This window comes from Carcharodon carcharias, chromosome 15 (genome assembly GCF_017639515.1).
Source record: "Carcharodon carcharias isolate sCarCar2 chromosome 15, sCarCar2.pri, whole genome shotgun sequence".
In the NCBI taxonomy this organism is placed as follows: Eukaryota; Metazoa; Chordata; class Chondrichthyes; order Lamniformes; family Lamnidae; genus Carcharodon; species Carcharodon carcharias.
Window position 1 is genome coordinate 122,570,621 of NC_054481.1, and position 19,789 is coordinate 122,590,409.

At 41.8% G+C, this 19,789-nt stretch overlaps 1 protein-coding gene and 1 long non-coding RNA gene across 7 annotated transcripts in view; one reads left to right on the plus strand and one right to left on the minus strand.

The window, feature by feature from the left end:
* The window catches only part of LOC121288519 (RING finger protein 223), a 90,745-nt gene that overhangs the window by 66,601 nt on the left and 4,355 nt on the right, over nt 1-19,789 (plus strand). The window contains exon 1 of one of the 4 annotated variants that reach the window (XM_041207079.1): nt 19,634-19,771. The exons of the other annotated variants lie outside the window; for them this stretch is intronic. The gene's annotated coding sequence lies outside the window, so the exon portion shown is untranslated. Of the gene's footprint in view, nt 1-19,633; nt 19,772-19,789 lie in introns of those variants that run through there. 4 annotated transcript variants of the gene reach the window in all.
* LOC121288520 lies at nt 8,159-19,494 on the minus strand. Of its 3 annotated transcripts, none has more exons than XR_005945370.1 (3): nt 19,139-19,494; nt 10,767-11,292; nt 8,159-9,957 (listed from the first exon to the last, which is right to left on the minus strand). It is a non-coding gene; the product is annotated as an uncharacterized LOC121288520 (long non-coding RNA). The 3 variants fall into 3 exon arrangements; XR_005945371.1 differs by lacking the exon at nt 19,139-19,494 and adding an exon at nt 18,704-18,763; XR_005945372.1 differs by lacking the exon at nt 19,139-19,494 and adding an exon at nt 18,429-18,486.

The window sequence follows — 19,789 nt, forward strand, 5'->3', positions numbered from 1 at the left end:
AAAACTCCCTCCCTGAGCAGAAGCTTTTACACCCTTCCCAGACTCCTCTCTCTCCAAATCAGACCCAATTCTCCAAATGCCTCCTTCAATTTATCTTCCTCAGCTACAAGTAGACAATAGGACCCTATGATGCCACTGAGTCTTAAATTCAGTCATTGAAATAGAACTGTGAATATTTCTCTAATTTAATGATAATTAACTGTATCAGTTTTCCTTAACCCTGTACCTCCTCTAGTCCAACAACCTTCCGAGACCTAAATCAGCCTCAACGTTTAAAAGCTACACCTCAAGGACAGAGAGGTAATGAACACAGAAGCATTTAGCCACTTTTATCCTGGTACCTTGCACTTCACTGTCTGTCTGGTGGCTGCCTTGAATGTTGGTTGACACTGAAGTCTAAGCTAGGGAAATGCATCTCAGATATTTAGAATTATCTGTGTCTAATTTGCCATGTCATAGTTCCAGATGAAACTGGCACTGTAAGTGGTATTGCTACAAGTGATGAACTGATTGGCCCTAGTGGGATCACACAAACATTCCAAACAGTACGATTACAATCTTTGCTGCTGTTGCAAACTTACTCTCATCCTACAGATTGATGTGGGTCTTGGGGGCTTGTCTGAGCTGGTTCAGGCCTGAATTCTGCCAAGTTTTCTGCATTGTTTATTCCCTTTAGCTTCAGTATTTTACTCAAGTTTTAATACAACATCCCAATTTATATTGCAAATTTCTGGTTAGAGCTGGGCCATGCTTCATTTGCTACAAGTTAATCGCATGGATCCATTTGAATGGCATCCCAGAAAAAACTGGAACAAAGCAAACGTTAATGTTTATAAAAGATGAAATAGCAGCAAAAGAACTGTACACAATTGCTTGCTCCTTTTGTCCTTGATTTATGCAGTAAATAAGGAGGTATATATTCAAGATGTGACATCATGTACACACGTTGGTGCAGTGTGCACACAATGCTTGAATATGCATGGAGACTTATTCAACTTTTTTTGGTAAGCACAGTTTTTTAAGCCAGTCCTCCCAAATCAAGGGTTATAACAGCAATAACTCTCACTTTTATGACACATTTTTACACCATTCAGACATCCCAATCTCCACTGATAGGTTTGAGGGAAATGGACTCTGAGCTAGAGTGAGACAAGGAGAGCTGTCTGAAAGCTTGTTCAAAAAGATGGCACTTGAGGAGGCTTTTAAAAAAAGAGGGTGGTGAAGACATAGAAGAGGTGATATTCTTTCCAGTACAAAGAACCGAACTGGTGAAAGCGAATCGGTACCCTGTTTTACAGTCCACTTGTTATTTCTATGGTGTCAGCTGCGGCTCAGTTGATAGCACTCGCACCTCTGAGTCACAAGGCTCCAGATTCAAGCCCCATTCCAGGAACTGAGCACAAAAATCAAGGCTGCCACTCCAATGCAATACTGAGGGAATACTGCACTGTTGGAAGTGCCAACTTCCAAGTGAGGCTTTAAACCTAAAATTAAGAAATAATTGTAGGGGAAACATTTTATCAACATCTACTAACAGATATATTAAAAGCCTAAAAGTACCACCGTACCTGTCTAAGAACAGTAAAAGGGACTGCTTAGTCCATGAACATTCTAAAGGATTTTGTAGCACCAATAAGCTTTTGTGCCAACCACTAAACTTAGCAGTTGACAGGACTGTAAAGCTCTAGGGATAGGATGCACTATTTCAAAGAAGAATAGGGGAAGTTATTCTCGGTGTCCTGGCCAATATTTCTCCCCCAATCAACATCACAAAAACAGATTATCTGGTCATCATCACACTGGGGTCTTTGTATAAATGGCCTGCCATGTTTCGCACATTACAAAAGTGACTACATTTCCAAAAAAAAAACTTTGACCCCACCACTGAACATCAAGCCATTGTTTCCAGGACTGTCACGGACCTCATCTCCTCTGGAGATCTTCCCTCCACAGCTTCCAACTTCATAGTCGCCCAACCTTGGAAGGCCACGCTTCTACCTCCTACCCAAAATCTACAAACAGGACTGTCCCGGCAGACCGATCGTGTCAGCCTGTTCCTGCCCCATGGAACTCATTTCTTGCTATCTTGACTCCATTCTCTCTCCCCTTGTCCAGTCCCTTCCCACCTACATCGGCGATTCCTCTCACGCCCTACATCATATCAACAATTTCCAGTTCCCTGGCCCCAACTGCTTCCTCTTCACCTTGGACGTCCAATCCCTCTACTTCTCCATTCCCCACGGGGATGGTCTGGTGGCTCTCTGCTTCTTCTCAAACAGAGGCCCGAACAATCCCCATCCACCACTACTTTCCTCCGTCTCACTGAACAATTTCTCCTTTAACTCCTTTCACTTCCTCCAAATAAAAGGTGTGGCTATGCGTACCCGCATGGGTCCCAGCTATGCCTGTCTCTTTATGGGGTATGTGGAACATACCTTGTTCCAGTCCTACTCTGGCCCCCTCCCACAACTCTTTCTCCAGTACATCGATGATTACTTCAGTGCCTCTTCATTCTCTCATCTGGACCTAGAAAAATTTATTAATTTTGCTTCCAATTTCCACCCCTCCATCATTTTCACATGTTCCATCACTGACACTTCCCTTCCCTTCCTTGACCTCACTGTCTCTATTTCTTGTGATAGACTGTCCACCAATATCCATTACAAGCCTACTGACTCCCTCAGCTACCTCGACTACAGCTCCTCACACCTCACTTCTTGTAAGGACTCCATCCCGTTCTCTCAGTTCCTTTGCTTCTGTTCTGATGATGCCACTTTCCAAAGCAGTTCCCCTGACATGTCCTCCTTCTTCCTTAACCGAGGTTTTCCACCCATGGTGGTTGACAGGGCCCTCAACCGTGTCTGACCCATCTCCCGCGCATCCGCCCTCATGCCTTCTCCTCCCTCCCAGAAACATGATAAGGGTCCCCCTTGTCCTCACTTATCACCCCACCAGCCTCCGCATTCAAAGGACCATCCTCTGCCATTTCCGCCAACTCTAGCATGATGCCACTACCAAACACATCTTCCCTTCACCCCCGCTTTCCACAGGGATCGTTGCCTCCGAGACACCCTGGTCCACCCCTCCATCACCCCCTACACCTCAACCCCCTCCCATGGCACCTTCCCATGCAACCACAGAAGGTGCAACACCTGCCCCTTTACTCCCCACCTCCTCACCGTCCAAGGGACCAAACACTCCTTTCAAGTGAAGCAGCATTTCACTTGCACTTCCCTTAATTTAGTCTACTGTATTCGCTGCTCCCAATGCGGTTTCCTCTACATTGGAGAGACCAAACGCAGACTGGGTGACCGCTTTGTGGAACACCACCGATCTGTCCACAACCATGACCCAGACTTCCCTGTCGCTTGCCATTTCAACACACCACCCTGCTCTCATGCTCACATGTCTGTCCTTGGCCTGCTGCAATGTTCCAGTGAAGCTCAACGCAAACTGGAGGAACAGCACCTCATCTTCTGACTAGGCACTTTACAGCCTTCTGGACTTAATATTGAGTTCAACAACTTCAGATCATTAACTCTCTCCTCCATCCCCACCCCCTTTCCGATACCCCTTTTTCCAATTATTTATATATTTTAAAATATATTCTTCTTTTCCCACCTATTTTTAAATTTATTTCGATCTATCGTTTTATCTCCACCTTTTAGCCCATTTTAACCCCTTCCCCCCACCCCACCCCACTAGGGCCATCTGCCACAAGCTTGAACAAAAACAGAATTACCTGGAAAAACTCAGCAGGTCTGGCAGCATCGGCGGAGAAGAAAAGAGTTGACGTTTCGAGTCCTCATGACCCTTCGACAGAACTTGAGTTCGAGTCCAGGAAAGAGCTGAAATATAAGCTGGTTTAAGGTGTGGGGGGCGGAGAGATAGAGAGACAGAGAGGTGGAGGGGGGGGGGTGTGGTTGTAGGGACAAACAAGCAGTGATAGAAGCAGATCATCAAAAGATGTCAACGACAATAGTACAATAGAACACATAGGTGTTAAAGTTAAAGTTGGTGATATTATCTAAACGAATGTGCTAATTAAGAATGGATGGTAGGGCACTCAAGGTATAGCTCTAGTGGGGTTTTTTTTTATATAATGGAAATAGGTGGGAAAAGGAAAATCTTTATAATTTATTGGAAAAAAAAAGGAAGGGGGAAACAGAAAGGAGGTGGGGATGGGGGAGGGAGCTCACGACCTAAAGTTGTTGAATTCAATATTCAGTCCGGAAGGCTGTAAAGTCCCTAGTCGGAAGATGAGGTGTTGTTCCTCCAGTTTGCGTTGGGCTTCACTGGAACAATGCAGCAAGCCAAGGACAGACATGTTGTCCTGTTTGCTACCCTTAATGTCCCTATTAGCATATCCTTTATATAATATCACCACCATCAACACCCCTTTATCCTTTTGTCTATGACATCTTTGGCAGTCTCTTCTTGGCCTCTACCTATCACTGGCCCCCTATCGAACTCCTCCTGTCCCACCCCCCTCTACCAGCTTATATTTCATCTCATTTCTATATTTTTTAGTTCTGATGAAGGGTCATACAGACTCAAAACGTCAACTGTATCCCTCTCCGCAGATGCTGTCAGACCTGCTGAGTTTTTCCAGGTATTTTTGTTTTTGTTAAAAAAAAACTTCATTGTCTGTCAAGTGCTTTGAGATGTCTGAGAAGGATATAAATGGAAGTCTTTCTTATCATCCAATGGGTGTAAAATGGGCAAACTATTGTTGTCCATTCTGCAGTACTGCCTAGAACGTATTTCGCCCCCCAAAAGAGACTTCAGGGAGGAGTCTGAGAAATGAGTGACTGTGGGCTTTAAGAGGACAGAATGCCATGGTGTGGTTATATGATGAGCAGAACTGGCAGGGGTCTCCCTGTCTACCAACAATGACTACTGTGGATAAAGTTAAAAAGTGATGGTCACAGCTGGCTAGGACAATGAATTCATAGTAAACATTGTAAATTCTGTCCAATTCACCATCATCCCCAAGTAACGAACCTGGTTTAGGTAGCTATCCAAGAATGAGTTCGACCTCTATAGATGTTTGTGCAGAGAGGACTGTCCAAACCAGTTCCTCATTCTGCACTTAATTACCAACCAGCATCTGCCCTGCATCTTTGACAGCTGAAGACTGTGGGAGATTTTCCTTTAGCTTGTAACCTGACTCGCTAATCTGTCAAATCAGCGCTCCAGCTAAAACTGGTAATGAAAGTGGGGCTATTGAAAATTCACATCCCATTGGGCTGCATCGAATGCCTTGATTCTCTACAACTTGCAGAGCGACGCAGGTAATTGGTTACCAGAGCAAACCTGTCTGGGCCCGTTTGGGTTCCAATTTTATCCAATAAAACACTAGTGTCTCGTTTCCTTCAGCTGAATTATTTCATTCATTTTAAATGCAATGTGCTAATTTGGATAGCAGAACCAGGGCTAGAATTAAGTGACCATAATTTAACTGCCGTAACCTAACCATATAGAAGACTAAATAAGGATGCGGGTGTTGCTGGCAAGGCCAGCTGTTGCCCATCCCTAATTGCCCTGGAACTGAATGGCTTGCTAGGCCTTTTCAAAGGGCAGTTAAGAATCAACCACATTGCAGAGCGTCTAGAGTCACATGTAGGCCCGACTGGACAAGGCCATCAGATTTCCATCCCTAAAGGACGTTATTGAACTAGATGGGTATTTTTTTTTTTTAAAAAATGACAAATGATGATAGTTTTGTGGTTATACTGCAACTAACTTTCCTGGTGCTAGTTCTGTTACTGGACTAGTAATCCAAAGAATTAAATGTTAGTCTCATTAATAAAGATCAAGAAACTAATGGATTGTTGTAAAAAGCCTTCTGTGTCACTAATGACCTCCAAGGAAGAAAATCTGCCATTCTTATGTGGTCTGGCCTACATGTGACTCCAGACCAACAGCAACGTGGCTGAATCTTAACTGTCCTCAGAAATGGCCTTGCAAGCCACTCAGTTGTATCAAACTGCTGCAGAAAAGACAAATAGCACTGCACCCACACCACTTCGACTGAAGTGGTTCAAACAGGCAGCTCACCGCCACCTTCAAGAGCAATTAGGGATGGGCAATAAATGCTGGCCTTGCCAGCAATGCTCACATTCTATGAATGAATAAAGACAAAACACATCCTATCTCTGAGCACATTGCCCACAACATATCCTTTCAGCAGATGTTATATTGTGACGAGAGAAGGGTTGCCACCTCTAGTATTATACAGGAAATTATGGAGTGATATTATTGTATAATTGCATCAAATTCCTCTCCCTGTTAACCTAATCGAACAGTTGAACTGTATTTTTTCTTAATGCCTCAAATAGCGAGAGAAAGTCATACTGGGGCATTTCCATGCAGCACAGAAGGTGTCCATTCAGCCCATTGTGCCAGTGCTGGCTCTCTGAAGGAACTAATAATTTAACACACTCTTGCTCTTTCCCCATTGAACTGTAATTGTTTTCTCCTCCTGAGGTATATCTAATTTCCTTTTGGAAGTTGCTATTGAATCTACACCAGCCCTTTAAGGCAATACATTCTAGATCACAACAACTCGCTGAGGTAAAAAAAAATCTCCATCTCCTCTCTGACTTTTTTTGCCTCATTTTAGCTACTTGTGTCTGATCTATCATAGGAACAGGATTTTCCTGTTCTTTTATTCCTGTTGAAAAAGGTCTGTATGCTTTAAATAAATTTTACTGTCAGCCAACGTTCCTTCTAATGTTCTCGAAGGGTCATACAGACTCAAAACGTTAACTCTGGTTCTCTCTCCACTAATGCTGTTAGACTTGCTGAGTCTTTGCAACATTTTCTGTTTTTGTTTCAGATTTCCAGCATCCGCAGTATTTTATCCTTCTGATCTCTGTTGAGTGCGCTCTATTTATTGCAGTGTGTGGTACGTTCGAGATTGCTGCACCACCATGCACGCACATCTGAAAGGGAATGTCAGTTCTGCATGGGCTATTTATTGGATTGTGTGGTACATTCCCAATAGTGACAGCAATGTTCTCTCTAAACTGCACAGCAAAAGACAAAAAAATGTCAGTAGATTGTTCCAGAGCAAGGATAATTTGTCAGATTTTGACAGTCACAAAAACCACATGGAAATTGCCAGGAGTGACAATCTACCTCGTGGACAGCACAAGGGTGGTATTCAGGCACAGTGTAGGCTGAAGGTTCTGAACTCTACTGTCAATGCCACGATGATGCCACAAAATCGGAGTTCAAAATTATTAACTTTCACCTGAGGGATTGCCTCAAACCAATTACAGCCACTGTATTATAATTAGTTGCTAATGTCAGGAGATTTGCCCTCAGGTGTTTTCCTTGACCTGATGCTAATCTGCCATATCATAGTTCCAGGTGAATCCGGTAGTGTGAGTGGTTAAGTTACAGGCGAAAATCCCAATATAATCGGATAGAATTATGGCCATGGATTGAGTAAGGTAATGGAATACCAGAGCAAACCTGTCCAAATTGGGTCAAGCCAGGTCAGAGTGGGTCATTTTAGTTCCATTGGTCTTTCTCCCGGAAGGTGTGCATGTGTGGGACAAAAATCACGGTTGTGTTTTTTTTTAATCCATATATGTGGACATTACTGATGAGGCTAGCATTTGTTTCCTAACCCTAACTGTCCTTGTCTTGAACAGAACTGAGTGGGCTTGCTAGGCCATTACAGAGTGCTGTTAAGAGTCAGCCACATTGCTGTGGGTCTGGAGTCATATATAGGCCAGACTGAATAAGGATGGCAGGTTCCCTTCCTAAAATTTTCACTGATATATTTTTTAAATTAACTAATTCAATATAAATTCCCCAGTCACCTTGGCAGGATGTAAACCCATGACTCCAGGCTTCTGGATTGCTAGTTGAGTAACATAAAAACTGTGCTACTGTATCCCTCCATATTATGTTTAAAATTCACCAAAGCTAATACACAGTCTGTACTATTGGCACAAAGTTTAAAGATATGCATGAAGCAAGTTAACCTAAAACATTGTGAAAATATTGTTATTTACTTTCAAAAAGGTCAGATTCTAAGAATGCGTTAAGTTGATAAAATTTGAGGAATAAGTTTCCAGGGTACAAAAGGTACAAGAGTACAAATTTGGAGTTATAAATATAAAATAATCAGTAACAAATCCAATCAGGAGTTCAGGAGGAATTTATTTACCCACAAAGTGATTATAACGTGGAAATCAACAATAGCAACTTGCATTTATATAGCACTTTCAATATAATGAAGGCACTGCGTAAGCGCATTACAAAATATGACATAAGTACATATAAGACAGATGACCAAAAGCTTGACCTAAGAGGAAGGTTTAAGGAGTGTGTCTTAAAGGAGGAAAGCAAGGTAGAGAGGTGGAGAGATATATAGCCAGGGTATTCCAAAGCTTAGAGTCAAGATAGCTCAAGGCATGCCCTCCAATAGCAGAGCGATTAAAATCAGGCATGCTCAAGAGGCCAGAATTAGTTGAGTGCAGATATCTCAGAGGGTTCCGAGGCTGGGGGAGATTACAGAGACAGGGAGGGGTGAGGCTATGGAGCAATTGGAAATAAGGATAGACTGGATAGCTTCATCAGTCAGCAGGGGATGTAGAATAGCCTCCTTCTGTGCCATAAACCTCTATGCAGAAAACAAAGGGAATTTTTTTAACTGAGCCATTTAAATTAGGAATGAATGTAAGGTAGCAAGCCCACAGCAGTCTATAGGCTGGAAATAAGGCTGGGATTGGTTGTAGGAACAGTTCAGATTAAGGGCATTTAAGGACTCAAAGACAGACCCAAAAAAAATCTGAATTCATCTGTTGGGTGATAGGAAGAGAGTGGCTAGGTCAGTGAGAATAGAGCTGATGGGTCAGTAAGACCTAATGCAAGTGGTAAGGGCTTTAGATCTTTCGGAGCTTTATAAAGAGGAGTTCTGAACAATGGTGAGGAGGGCAGTTGAAAAATTGAGTGAGTTTGAGGACATGGACACAACACTCAGCAGCGGAGGAGCGCAGATCGGAGTGAGGAAAGTGTGGATCTTGCATAGTTCAAAGTACGCTATCTTGGTGATGGATAGGGCGGAGGACTCGGAAACGCCCGTTGAGCTGGTCTAGCAAGCTACTCAGTTGTATCAAACGGCTAGAAAGTCAATAAGTGAATGTGTACCTGCACCATATGGGCTGCAGCGGTTCAAGAAGGCAGCTCACCACCACATTTTCAAGGGCAATTAGGGATGGGCAATAAAAGCTGGCCTGGTCAGCAATGCCCACACCCTGGAGAAGAAATAAAAAAAAAAAAAAAAAATCTCAATGCTCAACTCAGGATTGAACAGGATAATGAGCATTCCGCGTTGAGCTAGGGAGAGGGATACAGTCAGGAGCATCAGGGAATTAAACAACCTGCCTCAGATCTTGCCAGCATCACCCAGTTCCTATGAACAAATATTTTTTTTAAACAAATTAGTGTCTTCTCCAAACATAAATCTTGAGGCATGGAAATGAGAAGGTCAATGGGAAATCAAAATCCACAACACTTAGTCCCAAACATATAAAAGTGAACCTGTGCTATACATCATCTTCATTTGATTGTGAAATCGAACTGGAACAGTTCAAAGCATAAAAATGCCTCCTCCTAGCAGTTTAAAAAGACTTAGTTTTATCAAACTCAAGGCTTGTAGTTGCCGAGCAGGCACTTCAAACATTTAGGTTCCAATAAATGATCATTTTTGTCTTCAGTAAAATGCAGCTTTGCCTGGACAAGGAGCAGAAATTCTAAAAAAAAATGTAACATGTCCATTTCACTTGTGCTCATTTTGTCCGCTTTAACAAGCCATGGCAAGAGGGCAAATTATCCAGGGAAATGACAACGGCCGGCCACAACGTCTCAAGTTAAACACTCTACAATAGAGCCAGAGGTCGTAGCAGGCTCTTGAATGAGGGCCAATTCAAAACCAATCTGTGAAAACAATATTTCATAGGGTCAATCTATGGAACAGGTTCCCACGGAAGCAGTTAGTATTGATTCATTCAAATGTAAATTAGATTGATACTTCTTGGAAAATAACAATGCCTAGTAACGAGGCACATGGTGTGTGGTAAGTATAGCATGCTTTCGGGGGTGGGGGGGGAAGTGGGTAGAACTAGTAACTTTGGACCTATCAAACCTCTCCAGAAGACAACAGCAAACCACTGCAGTATCTTGCCAAGCATAACCATGGACCAACACATGGAAGTCCATGGTGCCAACGCCTGATAATGCAGGAGGAGACTGGGAAGGGCCCAAGCTAGTGAATGAAGTTTTATACAGGTCAGCATTAGGTAAGCGATGTACAAGAAGAAAGCAAGATCTTGTACAGCTCTTATTGTTTAAATATAGGTCAGTAATTCCAGTCTCAATAAGACTGCTTGTTACTGATATCACACAGCACAATTTCAATCCCTTTAAATGAATAAGGATGAGGGATTAAGGAGGGCACTGAGAAAATTAGGTCAGGTTAGCAGTAATGAACAAACTGACACAAGGACTGCAACTAATATCAGCATAGGGATGGGGAGGGGGTGGCGGTAATAGAGGATGAACTTAACCAGAGAACAGATTCAAAAAAAAAGTGAAGACAATTACATTTAAAGGAAAGAAAATGAAACAAAATGCAACAACTTTAAATAGTGAATCGATAAAACAAACTTCCACTGAAGCAAAAGGAAATCTTGCCCATCGGTAAAATTGCCCCAATAATTATTCCTCAGCTAACATCAAAAACTTACCTGCTCGTTACTTCATTGCTATTTGTGGGATCTTGCTGTGCAACATTCACAACATTCACAACATTGACTACACTTCAAAAGCATTTCATTGGCTGTTCTGGGTCATCCCGAGGTTGTGAAAGGTGCTATATGAATGCAATTTCTTTCCCTTCAAATTGATGCTGCAAGAAAACAAGAGAAATGAAGCCTGTAGTTGTGAATTCTGTTCTGCGGCTGCACCTCCTCTAGGTCTTGCAACGGGAAAATTCTGGAGGATGGATACAATTCTGGACTGACCAATGATACGGAAGCCACGTCAAAACAGAGACACAGTCCCGCCAGCAGTGGGCATCAATGCAGTGGGACTTTTGGCCGCTCTCCAAATTTTCCCCTCCTGCCCATTACAATGCCTGATGCTGGTGGCACTGGAAAATTCCACCCCATCTTTTACTAGAAGCACCAGGATTCTGGTAAATCACTGTCTCATTTAACAATCTGGTTCAACGGACAGACACCTCAGCAAGGAGTAGCTACTTGCGTCCATTATCTGGATAAGAGAGTGAACAAAATAAGGAGTAGCATGAGTTAAATTCACTGAATCTCTGAACAAACATAATGCTTTTTGACCACAATCATGAGCCATACATTTAACATAAAATTATAATGGAGGCTTCCAATCTTGGACTGGAGCTAAAGCTGTTCCTTTACAGTAGATGGCTAGGGTTTTAAGGATATAGATATTTTTTTGAAAATTGAACAGATTTTTGAGTGGGTGCTGGACTGGAAGATTAATAATCAGTCCTTGCATGTCACAAAATTCCACTTCATTACTTTCCCAACAGCTGCTTTTCTCCCAGTTCCCCTACTCAGCTGTTCCATTAGTAACTCTGAGCTTCCCAAACTAGAAAGAACTTATATAAAAACAAAAAAACTGCGGATGCTGGAAATCCAAAACAAAAACAGAATTACCTGGAAAAACTCAGCAGGTCTGGCAGCATCGGCGGAGAAGAAAAGAGTTGACGTTTCGAGTTCTGTCGAAGGGTCATGAGGACTCGAAACGTTAACTCTTTTCTTCTCCGCCGATGCTGCCAGACCTGCTGAGTTTTTCCAGGTAATTCTGTTTTTGTTTTAGAAAGAACTTATGTCTGCTGGGTGTTTTTCACACCCCTAAAGGCCCCAAAGTTCTTACAAGACAATTAATTACTTTTGAAGTGTACTCACACTTGTTATGTTAGTGAGTCCCCTCAGAGAGGAGAAGAGTGAAGAAAAGGCAGGGGGAAGGTTGAGAGAGACGAAGCAGAGATGAGAGACAATGGAGGGTATTTAACAGAGGAGACAGGGGGTCTCGCCCACTAGATGGGGAGAGTGTGAGCCCTGCATCGCCACCTTTCAGGGAGGCCCGCTGAATTAAGTGCCAATCAAGCTGGGCAGCCTCGGGCCTTCTCTGAGGTCAGAAACCTCGATGCCAGGTCCCTCGTTCAGGCCTTTCGATGAGGGACCTCCTTTAGAAGCCCACAAGCTACACTGACAGGGTTTGCTTTTCGGGCTTCCAGCATGGTGTGTCCCTCGCCCTGCAGCTGGGTGAATACCAGCAACGGCAGGATGAGGCCCTTAAGTGGGCATTAATTACCCACTTAAGATTTCAATTGTTGGCAGGGCAGGGAGGGCTGCACAAGCCTTCCCACCCCAGACTTAAGTGAGGCAGGAACATGGCCACCCGCCAACTTGATTAAATGCCCCACCTCTCACTAAACTCACCTTGGGGGAAGGCATTGCATCCTGCCCAATGTGGGACATTGCCCTTTTAAGTAAAAAGATAACATTGACTGGGTTTCCTAAATTCCACCTGGCTAAGAGCAATGTGCTCGGTACTATAATGATTTTTTTTTCCACTCTGTTCTTCCAACAACTCTGGCTTCAGTGCACGTTAGAAATGAATGCCAACAGTGCTTGTTCATGTAAATCACCTAAGGCAAAGCCATTTTAAATAATAGTGGCTATTTAAAATTGGTGTTTACAACTAATTATAGGTTGAAGGTTTATTGATGACAGGGAGGACTATGAAACATGACGATATAGTGCTTGTGATTTAAACCTTGAAGCATGTTGTCACGTGATCAGAACAGCAAGTGGTGCGTTGTATTTTCATTCCTGTGGTACCTAGTAAGTACCTGGCTTCCACGTATTAGGCTATATTGCCCTTTGCACTAAATGTCTGCCTTTCTAAGCTCCTTCCTGGAGCAGAATTCAATTGGCTCTAGGCATCTTCCTGTATCTAACCCAAATGGTCATTATTCATAAATTGCTCTGTAGTTGTTTGAGAGATTTGAGTGAAGTACAGCTCAGTTATACATCAAAACAGAAATATTTCTATTTTTTCTTGCATAAGACAGATCGTCTAATGTAATTCAAAGACTGCAGCTCTGGGTAGCTATATTCATTATGCTCCTGCTCCCTTAAACTGCAGCAGTTAAGAATTCTTTGATTTGTAAAAAAGATTCACTACCATTTGCAAAGGTGACATGCAGAATTCAACACACACACTTTAGTCCTGAAACAAAGAGGAGTGCTTTGTGCAGGTTACTGCAAGACAGTTCCTGTCTTGAGCTCTTTGCAGTTTCTACGCTGAGAGTCTTAGAAATTCCTGCAGACTGACTTCTCACCAGAGGTGTCTCACAGTCATAAGGTGTGAGATCAGCATAGGCTATAAATAGATCATATAAACCAATTAATGAATATTTTTCCTAATGGATATCATTTATAAGAATGTTATGATGAAAGATGTTGAGAGACAAGGTGTTTGAGAGTAGAACTGTATATAAATTTTCTAATAAAGACTTTTTTTAAAAAAGGATGAGAAAACAGTAGTCCTATTATTATTACGTTTTAATTATACCATTAAGTAGCTGCAACACAGTTGGGATGTTGTAAGAGACTCTACTGTATTCTGAAACCTTTACTAACTCAACAGTTGGAGATGAGATGACTGATAATCTCAGCTATTTTCAACTTCTGCAAGATTGAGTGTTTTGCAATAGAATGGCTTCACTGTTTAAAGCACCTACATCCATTTCATCCTGCAAGGAGAATAGAATGAAGCAGTGATGGCAATAGTTTTGAAATGATACAGGATCTTTTTAACCTCACCAAAGCAACCCGTTGCAGCATTTCAGATTATCCAAGTCTCCTTCTCAAAAAGGAAGGGGGAGGAGGAATGGTTTATGCCACATTTTCAGTTTTCTTCCAACGAATTTAGATAATGAATAAATGAGAATGCATTGGTCAGGCCACACCATCTCGTCTCCAAAGTATAAAACAGTCGAGCCTTTTGGAAGTAATTCAGAAGCTGATCCTCCAACATCAGAAGACGGGGGAAGATAGATAAGAAATACTGGAGTTCTTCAACATTGAGGGGTTCTATTGATGGACTTTTTAGAAACATGCTAAGTATTTTTTGCAATCTATTCTGATCTGGAATGCACTATGAACATACATATGAAATAGGAGCTGGAGTTGGACATTCAGCCCTTCTAGCCTGCTCCTCCACTCAATAAGATCACAGCTGATCTGATTGTGGCCGCAACTCCACATTTCTGCCTAACCCTGATAACTCTTCATTCCCTTATTAGTCAAGAATCCATCTACGCCTGCCTCTACCACTCTGGGTAAGAGAATTCCACAGACTCATGAACCTCAGAGAAAGATTTTCTCCTAATCTCCATCTTAAATAGGAGACCCTTTATCCTTAAACTGTGTCCCTTAATTCTGGTGTCTCCCACAAGAACAAACCTCCCTGCAGCATCCACCCTGTCAAGTCCCCTCAGGATCTTATATGTTTCAATAAGATCCCCTCTCATTCTTCGAAACTCCAATGGGTACAGGCCCAGTCAGTTCAACCTTTCCTCAGAAGATATCCCCTCATCACAGGTATCAGTCGAGTGAACATCCTCTGAACTGCTTCTCATGCAATTATGTCCTTTCTTAAAGAAAGAGACCAAAACTATACAGAGTACTCTAAATGTGGTCTCACCGATGCCCTGTACAACTGCAGCAAAACATCCCTACTTTTATATTCCAAATAAATACCAATATTCCATTTGCCTTCCTAATCACCTGCTGTATCTGCAAAGTAACGTTTTGTGATTCGTGAACCAGGATACCCAGGTCCCTCTGTACCATCGAGTTCTGCAGCCTCTCTCCATTCTGATAACGTGCTGCTTTTTTATTCTTTCTGCCAAAGTGGACAAGTTCACATTTTCTCCACATTATACTCTGCTGGAGGAGAATGCGGGCAATGATCCTGCTATCACATGAAAGGATGGCAGAAGCATTTTCAATAGTAACTTTTAGAAGGAAATTGGATATGTGCTTGAAAAAGAGGAAAATTGCAGGGCTATGGTGAAAGAGTAGAGGAATGGGACCATTTGGAGCATGCTTTCCAAGAAGTGGCACAGCATGGTCGGCTGAATGGTCAGCTCTCTGCTATAGAATTCTATTGAATGGTATAAAAATTAACCTGGAATATTTAAAATAAAAGAACTAACTTGCAAGTGCCATTCACAATCTCAGGCCATCTCAAAGAATTTTACAATCAATGTAGAGCTTTTTGAAACGTAGTCACTATTGTAATGTAGGTTCTAAGGTACATCTTGAAAAATTCAGCCTAGGTTCAAAGAAGTGAAGGAGCTTTAAGGATTGATGTCAGGAAGAACTTTTTCCAGAGGCGCCCATATGGAGTAGGATTTGAAGGAGAGTAGTGGAGGCAAAAAACCTCAGACATTGGAACTTATGGCTTGATTTGGGATGGGCTCTCAGTATTTTTAAGAAAGATGCACCACATAGCCTTATTCTTCTATATTTATCCCGTGATATTAAAGGTGGTGTAGTGATTTCATTGATAATTTGATATCCGAGGTCCTTAGAGTGAAAACTGGATGCTTTATAATTGAGATGATAGACCCACCTCAAAATCACTCCACCATGTTTATTATTTTTGTATAAATTAGGGCAAATGATTTGTTGGATGAAACTATCCTGTGGCAATTTGCACAGGTTCCCTCCCTAAATCTCTCCATCTCATTACCTCTCTCTGTCCTTTAAACACTCCTTAAAAAAAGGACTTCTTTGATTAATATTTCCTTTTGTGGCTCTGTGTCAAATTTTATTGGATAATTGCTCCTGTGAAGTGCTTAGAGGCTACATTGAAAGTGCTATATAAATGCAAGTAGCTCTTGACAGGGTAACTTCCACAGTCAGTTTCTCCTCTAACTGGGAGAGAAGGTGGTGTAGTGGCAATATCACTAGACCAAAGACCCAGGCTAATGCTCCAGGGACACAGGTTCAAATCCCACTATAACATCTGAGGGAATTTAAATTCAATTAGTGAAAAAAGACCTGGAATTATAAGTTAGTTTCATAATCATCATTAATTGTAAAAACTCATCTGGCTCACTAATGTCTGTTTAGAGAAGGAAATCTGCCATCCTTACCTGGTATGGACTCCAGACTGACATCAAATGGGGTTAACTCTTAATTGCCCCCCAAATTGTCAGCAAGCCATTCAGTTCAAGGGCAAATAGGAATGGGCAACAAATGCTGGCCTTGCCAGTGATGCCCATATTCCATGATATAATATTTTTAAAAAATGCACTTTCATTTTAATTAACTGTGTTAAACATGCTGGCATTCTAACTTTGTCCACCTAACATTGTAATTAGTTTAATAATGAGTCAATGGTCATACGATCAGCAAGCGCCCAGTTTATTGTAAGATGCTGACTGAATGTGTTAGTGAGCTACACTAAGCAGGTGCTAACTAAAATGTTACTATAAGACATAGTCACTCCACTCACAGGCATTTCCTATTTTTTAAACAATGCTATTAAGCTAAAAACTCAAGAACTGCAGGAACAGGTTTTATTGTAACCAGATGGAAGATTTTTTCAGTGTTAGGCAAGAAAACAGAAGACCAACAACAATTTCATTTCAATCCTTAACATGTGTCGGTGAGAGGATAAACTGACAGGGATTGACTGACAAACTGGGAGTAAAATATGTCCTAGATATATAAGCAACCGTTCATTGTTTCAATCATCTCCCTCATCTTTTTTCCAATGGCAAGTCTCTTGCCCAGTGCATATCCAATCTGCAGAAGGAGCAGAGACAAGGAAAAAAGGAAAAATAAAATGATTTGATTATATTTTAATTCAGAAGGGGCATCACATGGATACTGTTTGTCAGTGCATTCTATCTCATTCACAAGAGCACAGCAGAGGCTGTCTACTCTCTGACCAATAACTCCCCTCTCAATCCCTCTCCACCATCAAGTCAGCCACATATTTAAAAGATTTCAAAGATTATCAAGTCAGCCACATGATGGGATACTTACCCATTTGCTTGGATGAGTGCAGATATAATGATACTCAAGCTTACACCTTCCAAGACAACACTTTGTTTGATCAGTACCCCTCCCACAAGCCTCATTTGCCACCCACATTATGATAAAAGAAAGCTGAGGGTTGCCAACCCTCCAGGATTGGCCTAGAGTCTCCAGGAATTGAAGATCAATCTCCAGGACACTGCCTTGTGCAATCCAGGAGAAAAATCATCAGGACACTAAAAAACACCCTTTGTCACTTTCTTTGACCATTTCTCTTTATCAGATATGAAAATATTGAAAATGGGAAAACAATGCTGTTGGCTGACACAAGAATGGATGTGCTGACTGACTAATGGCTGGAGTGTGGGGACAAGTCATGCGATGAAACTTCCAGGAATAAATTTATTTAAAGTTGGTAACCCTAGGTATCCTAATAGAGGTCTTTGAAATTATGAAAGGTTTTCATAGGGTAGATAGGTAGATATAGATAAAAGCAAAATACTACGAATGCTGGAAATCTGAAACAAAAATTGTTGTAAAAACTCAGATCTGACAGCATCTGTGGAGAGAAAGACAGAATTAATGTTGACTCCGTATGACTCTTCTACAGAAGACAACTAGATATAGACAATGTTTCCTCTTGTGGGAGGGACCATAACTAGAGGACATCAATTCAAGATAGTCACCAAGAAATCCAATAGGGAATTCAGAAGAAACTTATCTTAATTAACTCGCTTGCACAGAGAGCAGTTGCAGTGAGCAGTATAGATGCATTCAATGGGAAACTAGACAAGCATATGAGGGAGAATAGAATAGATGGTCACAATGGTAGATTTAGCGGAGAAAAAGATGGGAGGAGGTTCGAGTGGAGCTTAAACATCAGCATGGATTCATTGGGATGAATGGCCTGTTTCTGTGCCACATATCCTATGTACTTCTGTGTATCACTGGTGTACTGGCTGCAGCATCTATAGGATGCCCTTGGTCATCCACTATCTTGAGCTGGATATATTTCACAACTGTTTCATCATCATTGATTATTATCCTGAAATTCCCAACCAAAGTCCATTGCAGGAGACCTGTCTCCACAAGAGTTGTATCAGTCCATGGAGAAAGCCCTTTGCCTGGGTAATGAGGAATAAATACCACTCTAACCCAAGTCCTGAGATTGAACAAAAAGAAAATTTTCACACAGATTATTTGTGACCTGTACTGAATTAACATGCCAGGCAGGTTTCAACCAGAGATAAAAACAAAAAAATTGCTTATGCTGGAAATCCAAAACAAAAACAGAAACAGAAATACCTGGAAAAACTCAACAGGGGAAGACAACCTCCCTCCTTCCTTCCTCCTTAAACCAGCTTATATTTCACCCCCTTTCCGACTTTTACTTAATTCTGTTGAAGGGTCATGAGGACTCGAAACGTCAACTGTGCTTTTCTCTGCCGATGCTGCCAGACCTGCTGAGTTTTTCCAGGTATTTAGGTTTCAACCAGAAACAGATAACTTTATTGAGATAAAAACAAAAAACTGCAGATGCTGGAAATCCAAAACAAAAACAAAAACAAAAACAGAATTACCTGGAAAAACTCAGCAGGTCTAGCAGCATCGGCGGAGATGAAAGGAGTTGACGTTTCGAGTCTTGAGAACTTTTTAAATGCAACATACTTGAACCAGGTCCTCCACAATAAGCCACGCCCATGGATTACCCACTTGGGGCTCATAGGTCAGAGCCTCCAAAAACAAACAAACAATCACATGACTCCTGATAAGCAGTAGGAGAGGTTAGACCTTCAATTACTACATGACCAGTCATCATTACAATCACAGAATCATGCAGTAGCGAAAGACATTCAGCCCAAATAACTAAATCAAATCTATCAAGAGATAATTATTCACTACCAGGAAGCAACGTCCTGAAGTCACACTGAATAGGAAGATTAGACTAAGGAAGATTAATTCCTTTAAACACCTCAGTCAGGTGGGTTAAGTATTCAAAACAAAAACAGAAATACCTGGAAAAACTCAGCAGGTCAGGCAGCATCGGCGAAGAGTACAGTTGACGTTTCGAGTCCTCATGACCCAGTATTCACACTGACATCCCAAGGTACAATAACATTTAGACGTTGGCAGCTTGTCTTATTGAAACTCAAGCTTAAAAACAGATTTCCTTTTGTTTTGCATCTACTTCCGAACAGGTTAAAAATAAACTCCGGTAATTGGGAGAAATTAAACTCGTTATTGCGAACGTCAAGTCACTTTTTGGATAAGAGGGGCCAAATTAGTGCTGCCTCATTAATTTTGCTGATCTCCTCCACTCTGTGGGGTATGGGTCCATCATTTTTTTGTTTTGAAGCCCATCCCCTGTCCCGCTTCATAAGGGTTGCAGGAAACGTGTATCAGAAGCATGGATATACCCGGGAGATGATTGGCGCGACATCCTCATGAGTCAGCCCAGTTTCCAAGAAACCAGTCACAAGCAGCAATCCCAAAACCTATTCAGGTGAGATCAGGCTACAACAAGGAAATACACTAGAGCCAGTTGTCTATAAAAAGCGCACAGGCGGCGGGAATAATCAGATATTCATCCAGCCTTGTAACAAGAAGTTATAGGACATTAACTCCTCGCTCTGAGCACCCAGATCAAGGTATGGTTGTTAATCGGT